Below are 13,872 nucleotides of genomic sequence, written 5' to 3'. Positions count from 1 at the left end.
GGATAACTTTGATTGTTGTAGAATTGCATATAGATTAGGTTAATTGAAACCAATTATCCAATCATTTTGTATTGAACATTGCAAATGTATTATTTTTTAGAAAAAGTGTAACGCCCCGAAATAAATAACACTAACCCATCTCATAACATTACTGACAATAGATCAACTACAACATATTTTCTATTACATTATATCTTTGATTATTATAAAAGATGACATATGCGATATACATTCATAAATTCTAGATTTTGAATCTATAGCATATGGAATGGTATATGAATTAAAGTAAAAGTATAACTAAATAATTCCAAGTTGATGCTTGGATACAACAAAATGAGTTTAACTCAATACAGATAAAGCACGAAACTTAAACAAAAATAATTACATTAATAAACAAAAATTAAGCCCTTAGGTCCAAGTCCTCCCAAGCTACATCCTTGGTGGAGGCATATCATCAACACCTGAAAGTTGTTTCCACATAGGGTGAGCCAAAGCCCAGTAGAGATATTTTAACACATTTATGAATCTTAACAAATCATAAGGTGAATGAATATGCATGCCATTTGTTAAACATTTCTCATTTTTCGTCTCAAAACAATGCAATGCCAGCTTATAAATCATTTCATGAGAATAATTCTTTTATAACAAAAAGTAGGGCAGTTGATACAAAACACTAGGAATCTCTAGGTACGTGTCTGCCAATAGGCTATACAAGCACTACCAAAGCCATTTTACCGGTACTAATCGGAAGGAATGGCACTTAACTACGTGGGTCTCTGGACTTTCACCAAGGACACACATGCCAACATCATAACCATAACTACACCCCCTAACCAGATTCACCAAGGTATTCATCCATTTTTCTCAAAATCAATACATTTACAATGTTTAATAAGAAATGATGCTCAATGCACAATGTATGAGAAATTAGTTTCAATTTAACCTAATCCTCATGCAATTTCTACAACAATCAAGACTATCCTCCACCGATAGCCCGAAACAAATATTTTTATTCATAGATAGTTTCCAACCAAAAGATATAATTTCATCATTTACAATGGGAGTGATATTATATATCCAGCTTCACCATCATCATCAACATAAACATTGTTCCAATCTTACAAAACCCAACATCATTTTCCGTTTCCTTTCACAAATCCAAATATCCAAAATTTAGAACAAAACCCCATTTTCTTACAAAATTAATTTTAAGAAAGGATATCCACCATTTTAACATATCTTAACCATAAACACATCTCCACAGCCATTTTCAAGAACCCATTTTGGAAAACCCCTCTTTTGATTTCAAGATCACCCCAGGTTTTTTTTTTTTCCAAAAATCCCTAAATCACTAGCCTATTTCAAAGAGCCAATAACTAAGCTAAAAATCATATAAAATGGTCAAAGAAATCCCTATCTCAAAGTAGAAGACAAGAGAAAACAAAAGGTAGAACTTGGTGGAACCAAAAACAATAACTTCCTCTATTAGAATGAAGCCCTCGACGTGCTCAACATTTTTCTCCAAATGACTAGGGTGAGGAAACCAATGGATTAAGAGTATATAGAGCTAGAAGTAAGAGCTAGAAAGTATGTGTGTGCAGGTTTTTAGGGTTTTGAAATGTTTAGAGAGAGAGAGAGAAAGAGATAAAAAAGTGACTCAAAATGGCCCTCTCTTGGACTGATATACGCATAGACCGCTTGAGTGCAAGAATGGTCGCTCGAGCGTAAGGCACAAAAAAGTGACACTGCTCAAGCGACCAAACCCACCACTCGAGCAAACAATGACCCCCTCCCAAAAGTTCAGACCTGCAAAAGACCACTCGAGCGCAATAAAGACTGCTCAAACGAAGATTTCCAACTTCCAGCAGTTTTACAAACTGTAAAAGACCACTCGAGCACAGACACTACGGAGATACTTGGAGCAAAATGCAAAAAGAAAGTTTCAAAAGAGAGTTTTGAAAGGGGACTTAAGCACTTAGCTAAAATAGGCGTAGGGTTGGGAATGAAACACAAATTCCATTTTTCTTACTGAGGCTGTTGTGAGAAACACAATCTTATTTTCATCATCGGTGTCACGACCCAAACCCGGCCCTATGGGTTTAGCACCGTAACCGGCCAGTAATCCGAGATTACCGAAGGCCTGCTTAACAGTAAATACAGTAAAACAGAGTACAGGGCCTGGCGGAAGCCAATACAGTAATTAAACAATGTCCAATGAGCTGTGACAGTCTGTATGCCAAAAAGATTTTTCATGCATTCATACATATACAAACAGTACAGTCTGTACAAAATTTACAGTTACACAGTACAGGGACCTAATCCCTTGATAACAGTACAGTTAGCAACTGTCAGTCTATACAGTAATCCAAACAGTATGGAGACAGACGGGGGAAACAAACAAAACACCCCCAAAGCCATAGCATGGCAACTCGGAACCTCGCGGTGAGGCACAAAGGCTGGCTTGACAAAACTGGAGTTACCCTGACGCTCCTAGCTCCGATCTGGTGCCTGTACACCTACATATATATATGAGCAGTGAGCTAAAGCCCAGTGAATAACATAAAGCGTAAAGGGGTTTAGAATGAATGTCCTTACAGTAATGAAAAACAGTTCAATTCAATCAGTATTTCAGTTGTTCAGTACAGTAAACAGTCATATGTGGTACATCCATTAGCATAACAGTGACAGTAGGTCTTAAAAGACCGAACAGTAATGATGGCCATCAGTCAGTAAACAGTAGTGGTTCCACGAGGGAACCGACAGAGAATTCTGTCGCAGTAACAGTAACAGTAAACAGTAGGTACTAAGGATGCCACAGTACAGTTCAGAAATAAAGGACATACATTCATTCAGTAAATAATACCAGTTCAGTAAACAGTTCAGTTCAGTATTCAAAAGATAATCAGTTGAACATATCTTTACACAATTGTTACTCACAGAGTTTGGGCTACAGTAAGCTAGAGCGTGTCTCCCCAGTCGCCAACCCTACACAGTGAACAGATTGAACACACACTAAGCTACACAGTTGGGAAATATCATAACTTAATCCCTAAATTGCCTTGGTGTGTTCTACAACGATATCCTCATCTAGATGTCTTAAACTAGGCCTAAGAATGCCTAGAATGGGATGAGGATGCAAAGATGCACATTTAAAAGCATTTTCAGGATTTTCAGAAAAACAGAGTCCCGCTCGAGCGCAGGTTTCCCCGCTCGAGCGTACAGGCAAACAAAGGTACACGCTCGAGCGTAAACTTTCCCGCTCGAGCGTATTGTAAAAGTACTGGATGGGTGAAATCCCCGCTCGACGCCCGCTCGAGCTTGAGACATGACTCCGCTCGAGCGCCCAATCTTCCGCTCGAGCGGACTGTAAAACAGTGCAAGATGCTGGATGCTCGGATTCCACGCTCGAGCGGCATTTCCCCCGCTCGAGCGGAAATGCGAAATCTGGAAAACCCAGATTGCACCTCCAAGCTCAAAACCAAGTTCAAAAGCATCAAAACTCGACCTCTTAGGCTAAATTTCCAGAAAACACATGTGAACTCATAGTTAAACATGGTTTAAAACTCAATTTGAGAGATCAAAGCCCAAGGGTGTTTTATTCAAACCCAATTTCAAATCCATTTCAAGAACAATATGAACATGCAACATGCATGAATTCAAACCACTTTGAAGCTTCGATTTGATGTTCTAAAGAGCCAATTCTTTTCAAAACATGATGAAATCATGGACCATTACAAAATTATGAACATGCATGTGAGGAAACATGAACTTACAACCTCAAAACTCAAGAATGGCAACATGCATGCAACAATCAAGCTTCAATTCAACATCTAACCCATGATTGGCTCTAAACTCCATCAATATGACATGAACCATGCAAGAATCCACTCAAAACATGAACAAGAAGACAATGGAGCTACCTTAAGTCTTGTATTTAGGATAGGGAAGCTCAATGTGGAATCTACACTTCAATCCAAGCAATTCTTCAAGATGAATTCCAAGTTCTCTCACTCTCTCCCTCTCTTGGTCGGCTAGAGCAAGAAAATGGCTGAGCAAAATGTTGCCTAAGTGTATATTGAGGCTCAAATATGTTATATTGAGTGGGCCACTAAGGGTGGCAAAATGGTAATTAAGTCCAACTCTTTAATTAGCTTAATTTAATCTAATTTAATCATACCTAATCAGTTTTCAGGTAAATACACCATAAAATCACATTAATTACGAAGATCATAAAACATTAATCAATTCCCAGTTCGGCCGCCGATAAGGCCTTCAATTAGCAGTTTAAACATATAAGCATGAACAGATAATCATACAATCAAACAGATAGAATGCAATTCAGCTAACATATACTCCATCAATTCGGTTTCCAATTTTAGTCAGTCAGTTCAGTACTTTTACCCGTCCCATTATCAGTCACGATCAGTTCAGTTTTAACGATAATCGATGGTTATCGGTAATCAATCAGTCATAAGTCGGTAAACAGTATGAGGGTTGTTACAGTCTCCCCTCCTTATAAAGAGTTTAGTCCTCTAAACTCGAGTTACCTTCATTCTGGAAGAAAACAGGATTCAGTGGAAACAGTTCAGGATATCGTTTGGCCATGTCATCTTCCCTTTCCCAAGTGGCATACACGCCACCATGGTTCTGCCAGTCAACTTTCACTAGTGGGATCTCTTTGTTCCTCAGTTTCTTGATCCGTCTGTTTACAATCTGCATAGGCCGTTCCTCGTAAGTGTAGTCGTCACTCAACACTACACGAGTAGGCTCAATTACATGAAAGGGATCCCGGAGATAGTCTCTTAACATAGAAATGTGGAAAACATTATGCATGTGTTCCATTTCGGGAGGGAGCGCAACTTGATACGCCACCGGATTGATTTTCTCAATAATCTCATACGGTCCGACATATCTCGGCGCTAACTTGCCTTTGACTCCAAAACGAGTCTGGCCTTTCATCGGTGTCACTTTCACAAATACGTGATCACCCACATCATACTCTCTGTCTCGTCTTCTGACGTCAGCATAACTCTTCTGTCTGCTCTGTGCAGTTTTCAGTCTCTGTTGTATCAGTTTCACTTTCTCAGTTGTTTCATAAACAATTTCGGGCCCAAGCAAAGGCCCATCTCCAACTTCTGCCCAGCAAATTGGAGATCTACATTTTCTGCCATACAATGCCTCGAAGGGCGCCATGCCAATACTCGAATGGTAGCTATTGTTGTAGGCGAATTCAGCTAATGGCAGATGACTTTCCCAGTCTCCCTGAAAATCAAGGACACACATTCTCAGTAAATCCTCTAGAGTTTGGATGGTCCTTTCTGATTGGCCATCTGTCTGAGGATGATAGGCACTACTCAGTCTCAGTTCAGTACCCAGTGCAGTTTGTAGGCTTTGCCAAAACCTCGATGTAAACTTCGAATCCCTGTCAGAAACAATAGACACAGGCACTCCATGCAGTCTTACAATTTCATCAATATAGATAACAGCCAATTTGTCCGCATTATAAATCGTCTTGACAGGTAAGAAGTGAGCAGATTTGGTTAGTCTATCAACAATAACCCAAATTGAATCCATACCTTTTCTGGAGCGAGGCAATCCGACGATAAAATCCATCGTGATATGCTCCCATTTCCACTCTGGTATGGGTAGGGGTTGCAATAGTCCGGCAGGTCGTTGATGTTCAGCTTTGACCTGTTGGCAATGAAGACATTTGGACACAAAGTCGGCAATTTCTTTCTTCATTCCCGGCCACCAGAAATTCTGTTTCAGATCTTGGTACATTTTCGTATTCCCCGGATGGATAGACAATTTCGAATTGTGGCCTTCTTGCAGAACTCTTCTTTTCAGTTCAGTATCATTTGGTACACACAGTCTTTCTTGAAATTTCAGTACATCATTCTCAAATTTGAATCCCGGTCTCGGTTTAGATTCTCTTTCTTCGATGATCTTTTTCAAGAAGTCATCCAGTTGCTGTTTCTCTTTAATCTCCTCAATCAGCGCCGGTTGAGCAGAAATAGCAGCTAAGATTCCACCTTGTTCTCGTAAAACAATTTCGGTTTCAGATTTTTCAAGGTCACAAAGCAACTCTTTCTGCCCTGTAAGCAAACAGGCTAAGTTTCCAATCGATTTCCGGCTCAATGCATCGGCAACGGTATTGGCTTTTCCCGGATGGTACAATATCTGTAGGTCATAGTCTTTAATCAGTTCCAGCCATCTCCGCTGTCTCATGTTTAGTTCTTTCTGTGTGAAGAAATACTTTAAACTCTTGTGGTCGGTGTACACTTCACATGTCACCCCGTACAGATAGTGACGCCAGATTTTCAGTGCAAATACTACTGCAGCAAGTTCCAGATCATGGGTCGGGTAGTTCTTTTCATGTGGTTTCAGTTGTCGGGAAGCATAAGCAATAACCTTCCCATTCTGCATTAAAACACATCCCAAACCCTTATGAGAAGCATCACTAAATACAGTATAACCATCCGTACCTGAAGGTAGGGTAAGAACTGGTGCAGTCACTAATCGAGTTTTCAACTCCTGGAAGGCAGATTCCCTTTGGTCAGTCCAGTCAAATGATGTCCCCTTCTGAGTTAACTGAGTCAATGGTAGAGAAATTTTGGAGAAATCTTTGACAAATCTTCTGTAATATCCAGCCAATCCCAAAAAGCTTCGGACTTCAGTCACATTTGTTGGTCTAGGCCAGTTCACTACAGCTTCAATTTTCTGCGGATCAACAGAAATTCCATTTTTGCTAACAACATGCCCCAAAAACATAACATGGTCAAGCCAAAATTCACATTTAGACAGTTTAGCATACAGTTTCTGTTCTCTTAAAGTTTGTAGGGCAAGTCTCAGATGATGTTCATGTTCTTCTATACTCTTGGAGTAAATCAATATGTCATCAATAAATACAACAATAAAGTTGTCAAGGTATGGTTTAAAGATTCTGTTCACGAGGTCCATAAATGCAGCTGGTGCATTCGTGACTCCAAAAGGCATAACTAGAAATTCATAATGTCCATACCTTGTTCTAAAAGCAGTTTTATCAATGTCATCTGGTTTAACCTTCAGTTGATGATACCCCGATCTAAGATCAATCTTGGAAAACACTTGTGCCCCCTGTAACTGATCAAATAAATCATCAATACGCGGTAGTGGGTATTTGTTCTTTACGGTTACCTTATTCAGTTCACGGTAGTCAATGCACAGTCTCAGTGAGCCGTCTTTCTTCTTTACAAACAAAACCGGTGCACCCCATGGGGAGGTACTGGGTCTAATAAACTTCTTGTCTAACAGTTCTTGCAATTGCGCCTTCAATTCTTTCAGTTCAGTTGGTGCCATTCGGTAGGGAGCTTTAGAAACTGGCTGTGTTCCGGAAATCACGTCCACGGTGAATTCAATCTCCCTGTCAATCAAATCCCCTGGCAAATTGTCTGGAAAAACATCTGGAAATTCTCTGACTATAGGAATGTAATTCACATCAGTTTTAACATTATCAGTAGACACAGTCAGTACAGAACACAGATATCCTTTACACCCCTTTCTAATTAATTTAACAGCTTTCACTGACGAAATCAAATACGGAGGAGGTACTACTCCACTCCCATTAAACACAAATTCAGGCAAACCCGGTGGACGAAAAACAACTTGCTTGGTCACACAGTCAATAGTGGCATGATATTTTTGTAACCAATCCATCCCCAATATTACATCAAAATGATCAATGCTCAATGGCAGTAAATCAATAAACAGATGCATATCCCCAACAATAATTTCACATGCGGGGTACATATAAGCACATGTCATGGATCCCCCTACGGGTGATGATACAGCTAACAGATAGTTCATGGGTTCCAAGGGTCTATTCAATTTTCGTGAAAAGGCATGCGACACATATGAATGCGTAGACCCCGAATCAATCAGTACATATGCATTCTGAGTACAGATAGAGAGAATACCTGACACAACGGTCTCGGTATTCTGCACGTCTCCCGGTACCAGGGCGAACACTCGGCCCTGCCTCATGGGCTCCTTCCCGGTAGTTCTGGTATTAGGCTTTGGTGGAGCGTTTGATGTTGCGCCGCTGGCTGCAATGTTCGACTCGGCCATCAATGCCCGGTCGAGAACACCCACAAAAGTCGGTAGTTTCAAAACATTTATTCGGTCAAGAATTGCAACATTAAAGCCGCCTTCAAATTTTCTGGCCTTCTTATATTCAGTATCCACCATGTGCGGTGCATAACGGGCAAGTTCAGTAAATTTGGTTTCATACTCGGCAACGGACATTGTGCCCTGCTTCAGCTGTTCAAATTCAGTCACCTTTCTATCCCTGACACACTGAGGGAAATACTTTTCAAAGAAGGACTCCTTGAACTGAGCCCAAGTCATAACAGTATTTGTATCACGGATCAACATCTACCACCTTCTAGCCTCTTCTTGTAGGGTGAAGGTAGCTAACAATACTTTGTTTGCTTCTGAGCACGGAAATACTTCAAATAATTTTTCTGTTTCCAGAACCCAAGCTTCAGCTTTTAACGGTTCAAGGCCTCCCTGAAAGGATGGCGGTTTCATTTTGCTGAACTTCTGGGTAAGAGCAATTATATCCCCATCATTCACATTCACATTAGGTTCCGGCTGTACCGGAGGAGGAGGTGGAGGAGGTGGGGGCTGTTGGTTCTGTTGTTGTTCTAGTCTAGCAGTTATCAGTTCTATCATTCTTTCCATTCTTTCCATTCTTGCCTCGGTAGACGAGGATTCAGGTTCATTTGCATTGTCCATTTCACTATAAGTAGTTATAACAGTTATAACAACTGTAACATAAACAGTTGCATATTTAAACAGTTATCACATTAACATGTATTCAGTCATAACATAGCCACACACTTTTCAAGTTCATGAAATGCCCTAATCACTTTCTAGGACATCCTATAGCTCATTTGGACACGTGTGTGCGGTATAACTCGTGGTTAAGTATCGCTCTGATACCACTCTGTCACGACCCAAACCCGGCCCTATGGGTTTAGCACCGTAACCGGCCAGTAATCCGAGATTACCGAAGGCCTGCTTAACAGTAAATACAGTAAAACAGAGTATAGGGCCTGGCGGAAGCCAATACAGTAATTAAACAATGTCCAATGAGCTGTGACAGTCTGTATGCCAAAAAGATTTTTCATGCATTCATACATATACAAACAGTACAGTCTGTACAAAATTTACAGTTACACAGTACAGGGACCTAATCCCTTGATAACAGTACAGTTAGCAACTGTCAGTCTATACAGTAATCCAAACAGTATGGAGACAGACGGGGGAAACAAACAAAACACCCCCAAAGCCATAGCATGGCAACTCGGAACCTCGCGGTGAGGCACAAAGGCTGGCTTGACAAAACTGGAGTTACCCTGACGCTCCTAGCTCCGATCTGGTGCCTGTACACCTACATATATATATGAGCAGTGAGCTAAAGCCCAGTGAATAACATAAAGCGTAAAGGGGTTTAGAATGAATGTCCTTACAGTAATGAAAAACAGTTCAATTCAATCAGTATTTCAGTTGTTCAGTACAGTAAACAGTCATATGTGGTACATCCATTAGCATAACAGTGACAGTAGGTCTTAAAAGACCGAACAGTAATGATGGCCATCAGTCAGTAAACAGTAGTGGTTCCACGAGGGAACCGACAGAGAATTCTGTCGCAGTAACAGTAACAGTAAACAGTAGGTACTAAGGATGCCACAGTACAGTTCAGAAATAAAGGACATACATTCATTCAGTAAATAATACCAGTTCAGTAAACAGTTCAGTTCAGTATTCAAAAGATAATCAGTTGAACATATCTTTACACAATTGTTACTCACAGAGTTTGGGCTACAGTAAGCTAGAGCGTGTCTCCCCAGTCGCCAACCCTACACAGTGAACAGATTGAACACACACTAAGCTACACAGTTGGGAAATATCATAACTTAATCCCTAAATTGCCTTGGTGTGTTCTACAACGATATCCTCATCTAGATGTCTTAAACTAGGCCTAAGAATGCCTAGAATGGGATGAGGATGCAAAGATGCACATTTAAAAGCATTTTCAGGATTTTCAGAAAAACAGAGTCCCGCTCGAGCGCAGGTTTCCCCGCTCGAGCGTACAGGCAAACAAAGGTACACGCTCGAGCGTAAACTTTCCCGCTCGAGCGTATTGTAAAAGTACTGGATGGGTGAAATCCCCGCTCGACGCCCGCTCGAGCTTGAGACATGACTCCGCTCGAGCGCCCAATCTTCCGCTCGAGCGGACTGTAAAACAGTGCAAGATGCTGGATGCTCGGATTCCACGCTCGAGCGGCATTTCCCCCGCTCGAGCGGAAATGCGAAATCTGGAAAACCCAGATTGCACCTCCAAGCTCAAAACCAAGTTCAAAAGCATCAAAACTCGACCTCTTGGGCTAAATTTCCAGAAAACACATGTGAACTCATAGTTAAACATGGTTTAAAACTCAATTTGAGAGATCAAAGCCCAAGGGTGTTTTATTCAAACCCAATTTCAAATCCATTTCAAGAACAATATGAACATGCAACATGCATGAATTCAAACCACTTTGAAGCTTCGATTTGATGTTCTAAAGAGCCAATTCTTTTCAAAACATGATGAAATCATGGACCATTACAAAATTATGAACATGCATGTGAGGAAACATGAACTTACAACCTCAAAACTCAAGAATGGCAACATGCATGCAACAATCAAGCTTCAATTCAACATCTAACCCATGATTGGCTCTAAACTCCATCAATATGACATGAACCATGCAAGAATCCACTCAAAACATGAACAAGAAGACAATGGAGCTACCTTAAGTCTTGTATTTAGGATAGGGAAGCTCAATGTGGAATCTACACTTCAATCCAAGCAATTCTTCAAGATGAATTCCAAGTTCTCTCACTCTCTCCCTCTCTTGGTCGGCTAGAGCAAGAAAATGGCTGAGCAAAATGTTGCCTAAGTGTATATTGAGGCTCAAATATGTTATATTGAGTGGGCCACTAAGGGTGGCAAAATGGTAATTAAGTCCAACTCTTTAATTAGCTTAATTTAATCTAATTTAATCATACCTAATCAGTTTTCAGGTAAATACACCATAAAATCACATTAATTACGAAGATCATAAAACATTAATCAATTCCCAGTTCGGCCGCCGATAAGGCCTTCAATTAGCAGTTTAAACATATAAGCATGAACAGATAATCATACAATCAAACAGATAGAATGCAATTCAGCTAACATATACTCCATCAATTCGGTTTCCAATTTTAGTCAGTCAGTTCAGTACTTTTACCCGTCCCATTATCAGTCACGATCAGTTCAGTTTTAACGATAATCGATGGTTATCGGTAATCAATCAGTCATAAGTCGGTAAACAGTATGAGGGTTGTTACAATCGGGTAGTCAAAAGAAAGCACCCAAGTCTTAGGACCGGTCAAAATGTAGTGTCTACAGGCAACAAGATCCAAATCATTTGTCGAGTAGTTCTTTTCATGCGATTTTAATTGACGAGATGCATAAGTAATCACCTTACTATTCGGCATTAAGACACAACCCAAGCCTTTGTAAAAAGCATCACTATATATCACAAAATCTTTCATAACTGACAGTAATGTCAAAATTGGTGTCGTGGTTAGCCTTGTCTTTAACTCTTGAAATACGAGTTTTGTTTGATCTGTCCATTCGAATGGTTCTCATTTTCGAGTAAGTTGAGTCAATGGTACAAAAATCTTTGAAAAATACTTCACAAACCTTCTATAGAAACCTGCCAAATCCATAAAACTCTGAACTTTTGTTACGTTAGTCGAGGTAGGCTAATTCACAATCACCTCAATTTTTGTGGGTCAACGGATATGCCATTTCTAATAATTACATGCCCCAATAAAGTGATTTGTTCTATCCATAATTCACACTTTTTTAATTTCCCATACAATTGTTTCTCCCTGAGTGTTTGAAGGATTGTTCTCAAATGTTGTTCATGTTCGTGTTTACTTTTAGAATAAATCAAAATATCATCTATAAAACACAACCACAAATTCATCCAAAAATAGTTTGAAAATCTGATTCATTAAGTCCATGAAAGCCACAAGTGCATTGGTAACTCCAAAAGACATGACTAGGAATTCATAATGTCCATACCTGGTTCGGAAAGTGGTCTTTTCAATGTCTTCGGCTTAAACCTTCAGCTGATGGTATCCAGATCTCAAATCAATCTTGGAGAACATCTGAACCCTCTGTAACTAGTCATCAATGCAACGCCCCAAAAATAATAATCATAATTCATCCCATGATATTAATTAAATAATAACATGTAATTTTCTTTCATTCATATGATCCCATTGTACAAAAGGTAACACATGCAATTATACATTCATAAGTCCTAACCTTGAATCTATAGCATGTGCCACAAGTTAATAGTATGAAATAAAAGTTAAACAAATACATAAATGCCGAAATGGCTACAACTTTTCAAGACGATACTTGGTTACAACAAAAGTAAATTTTAACTCAATACAGTTTAAACCCTATGCTTGTACAAAAATAATTCAAAACAATAACAAAAGGAAACTCTTGGCTCCAAGTTCTCCCAAGCTGCGGCCTTTGTGGAGGCATATCATCAGCACTTGAAAATGGCTGTCTACATAGGGTGAGCCAAAGATCCAGTAGAGATACTCTAACACAGTGTATGGATCTTAACAAAGCTATAAGGTGAATGCATATGCAATGCTCATGCCAAAACATTTTATATCCCTTTCCAAAACCATGCAATGCCAGGTTTATATCACAATTCATGAAATCATTTCCTTTACAATAGAAAATAGGGCAGTGGATACAACACTAGGAATCTCTAGGTACGTGTCTGCAAGTAAGCTATACAAGCACTACCAATTGCCATTTTAACCGGTACTAACTGGAAGAATCGGCACCTAACCGCGCAGGTTTCTGGACTTTCACCAAGGACACACATGCCAACAATAATCCCATAACCACACTACCTACCCAGATTCACCAAGGTATTCACCTATTTTTTTCAAAACCATATACATTTTGAATGTGTTAAGTATGCAACAATGCTCAATGCAAATGGATGAGAAATTAATTTTAATTCTCTTAATTCTCATGCAATTTCTACAACAATCATAGCTATCCTCCACTGATAGCCCAAAACAGATATCTCTAAATAGATAAATGATTTCCAATAAAGATAAACTTTCCAAAATTTCAAGATGAGAGTGATAATGCATATCCAACTCCACCATCATCATTATCATCATCATCATCATTCCAATTTCATAAAACCCAACATCATTTCCATTTCCTCTTTACAAAATCAAATATTCACATTTTAGGGCAAAATTTCCTTTTCTTTATAAATAAATTCCAAGGATAAAAATCTATCATTTTATCACAATTCAACCACATTTATAAATCCACAATCATATTCAAGAACCCATTTGAAAATCCCTCATTTAATTTTCTTTAAACCAAAACCCTAGATTTTGTTCATAAATCCCCAAATCACAATATTGTTTATAAAGCAAATAACCAAGTTAAAAACCATACGAAAGTGTAGAGAAATCTCCACCTCAAAGACAAGGACAAAGAAGAACAAGGGTTGAAACTTGACGAAGCCGAAAACGAATTTTGTTTCGATCAAATAGAAGTTGTTGATGTGCTCTACTCTTTTTTCCAAAGGACAATGGTGTAAAAACCAATAGATGATACTGTATTTGAAGGTAGAAGATGAGTTCTAGAAAGAGATAGAGTAAATCTAGGTTTTTGGAATATAGAGAGTGAGTGAGTGAGATGAGAAACTGACTCAAAAAGTGACTTTTTTGAATTGATAT

The 13,872-nt window shown here is 39.3% G+C and overlaps 2 long non-coding RNA genes across 2 annotated transcripts; both read right to left on the bottom strand.

The window, feature by feature from the left end:
- Nucleotides 1-2,234: 2,234 nt before the first annotated feature.
- LOC145813569 (uncharacterized) lies at nucleotides 2,235-3,073 on the bottom strand. Its single transcript, XR_014356722.1, has 2 exons — nucleotides 2,938-3,073; nucleotides 2,235-2,516 (listed from the first exon to the last, which is right to left on the bottom strand). It is a non-coding gene; the product is annotated as an uncharacterized LOC145813569 (long non-coding RNA).
- A 6,078-nt stretch (nucleotides 3,074-9,151) lies between these two features.
- On the bottom strand, nucleotides 9,152-9,990 carry LOC145813528 (uncharacterized). Its single transcript, XR_014356663.1, has 2 exons — nucleotides 9,855-9,990; nucleotides 9,152-9,433 (listed from the first exon to the last, which is right to left on the bottom strand). It is a non-coding gene; the product is annotated as an uncharacterized LOC145813528 (long non-coding RNA).
- Nucleotides 9,991-13,872: the final 3,882 nt, after the last annotated feature.

Source organism: Camellia sinensis, chromosome 15, assembly GCF_055761805.1.
Source record: "Camellia sinensis isolate YWXY chromosome 15, ASM5576180v1, whole genome shotgun sequence".
Taxonomy (NCBI): domain Eukaryota; kingdom Viridiplantae; phylum Streptophyta; class Magnoliopsida; order Ericales; family Theaceae; genus Camellia; species Camellia sinensis.
Note: the sequence above shows the minus strand (reverse complement) of the source record. Positions and strands in the feature narration are given on the sequence as shown.